Below are 2,500 nucleotides of genomic sequence, written 5' to 3' on the forward strand. Positions count from 1 at the left end.
AGCTACGGGAAAAAATGAAGAGACCAGTCTGGATTTTTCTTCAATCTTCATCTCTACATTGCTTATTGGAAATGCTCTTAATGACGAAACATTTTGCTATTGATGTATTGGAATTTGGTAGAAATGTTGTCAGTAGTTTGTAGAATAAAACCAATATGTTCATTCTACTCAAACATATGCCTATAAATAGTAAAACGAGAGACACTGAACATTTGGAGTGGTCTCTTCATTTTTTCCAGAGCTGTATGTAGGCCTGTATATCCTCTATGAGAATTTGACCTCCAAAAAAAATTGCCAAAATTGCATTCAACATCAATCCATCCCTGCATTCCAAATCACATACTCGTTCTTTTTACTACACTACATACTAAAGTACAGAAGAGTTTTAGTCTTTTTACTACACTACATACTAAAGTACAGAAGAGTTTTAGGGCCACAGACAGGAGAGAGAAAAAAAAATCAGATAAGGATTTTTTTTTTATTATGTCAAGAAATGTCAAGAATAAAGACGAATACTCCAAAATGCTTTTAGAGTTAGTGGGGCATTTATGTATTTTCAGCATACTACAATTGACTTGCATGTATTGGGACATCCTAAATCTTTTTCTGGCATACTAAATAGTAGGGAAGTATGGGGATTGGAACGCAGGGTAGGTCTTGCTTTGTATGCATTTGCAATGGTGCATGGGACATATCTTATTAATTTCATAGCTGGATTCCTTTAGACAAATTAAATTATCGTGACAACTAAAAGGTGCTCCAAGGAACTTTCCATTTGTGTTCATTCTAGCGCCCCCCTTTGGACAAAAGCGGTAGTGTTTTTACTACGCCAGCTGTTGTTCCTGGGTGAGCGTATACCCCATGACAAAGGCATTAAGAAAAACTATATAAAAATAGCATTCTTTTGCACTGATGGTCTCGTTTTGCTGTTACATGTAATTTATGATCATCAGAGTGAAAAATTAGACTGTTTCAGAAATATTTTAAAAAGTTCCTCGTAGCACCTTTAACGCTTTTTCAAATAGTTCTATAACTGCCCAAAAGATACGTCACGGAAACACGTCATAGGTATTCATATTTTTTTTATTTTTTTTATCAGTTATTAATTATCCCTTAATCACGTTTTATTTTCCATCCATCTTCCATCCTAACAATAAATAATATAACAATAATTTACTTTTTATTTATTTTTGTTCGATAACGCTCAAACAAAAAAACCTGTAGTTCCAGCCACCATATGACAGCTTTAAGATAGAGAATTTTTTACAACACAAATGTTTTTTTTTTTTTAAGATTATCATGCTCTTAACCCATTTTTTTAAGACAAAATAGTCAGAAAACTGGACCCACTGGACAATGAAAATAAAATAAAATAAAATAAAATAAAATAAAATAAAATAAAATAAAATAAAATAAAATAAAATAAAATAAAATAAAATAAAATAAAATACAGTAAAATAAAATAAAATAAAATAAAATAAAATAAAATAAAATAAAATAAAATAAAATAAAATAAAATACAGTAAAATAAAATAAAATAAAATAAAATAAAATAAAATAAAATAAAATAAAATAAAATAAAATAAAATACAGTAAAATAAAATAAAATAAAATAAAATAAAATAAAATAAAATAAAATAAAATAAAATAAAATAAAATAAAATACAGTAAAATAAAATAAAATAAAATAAAATAAAATAAAATAAAATAAAATAAAATAAAATAAAATAAAATAAAATAAAATAAAATAAAATAAAATAAAATAAAATAAAATAAAATAAATTGTATCAAAAAAAAATCCCCAAGACACAATACCAGCACAATGAAAAGTCCGTCTGTTTTCCGATGTGGTAACGGTCCGAAAAATGTGTTCTTTTTTTTGGAGGGTTTTTTTGTCTTGTAGTATTATCCATTTGTTTGGGAGCTCTTCTTCTGTACATCTTCTTTCTCCTTTTATAAAGTCATGCAACAATTGTTCTGCTCAAGTGAATGTCTTTGAAAGTTCAAAAAAAAAAAAAAAAAATTAAATTGTTTTTGTTAAAAAAAAAAAAAAAAAAAAAAAATATCATAAAAAAAAAACTTGGTGCATTCTTTGTTCCATTTTCCGATTATCAGGAAATAAAAAATTAAATAAAAAACGTTCTCCTCTGTTGAGTTGATTCTGACGGCAATGAAGTGATGCGCTGGTCCCATGCAGATTGTAGTAAATCATGCTGTAAGTGTCTCTGCAAAGGAACGTAAACGGAGATTGTTCGTAGATTCTTGATTCTGAGTTTTGAATGGGTCTGAATGGGTTTGAATGGGTTTGAATGGGTTTATAGTGGAGCATATAAGTGCTACAATCTTTCAATTTGTGATACAAGCGTTTAAAATTGGCATGAGCATGAGTATCCATGGGTCACTTGACAAGAAATGTGTCCGAGGGGGCGCCCTTATCTCAGTTGGTAGGGCGTCCCCCCCCCCCCCCCCCCCCCCATGGGCCTCGGCCAGCAGCGGACCC

Source organism: Ammodytes marinus (assembly GCF_949987685.1).
Source record: "Ammodytes marinus genome assembly, chromosome: 1".
In the NCBI taxonomy this organism is placed as follows: domain Eukaryota; kingdom Metazoa; phylum Chordata; class Actinopteri; order Uranoscopiformes; family Ammodytidae; genus Ammodytes; species Ammodytes marinus.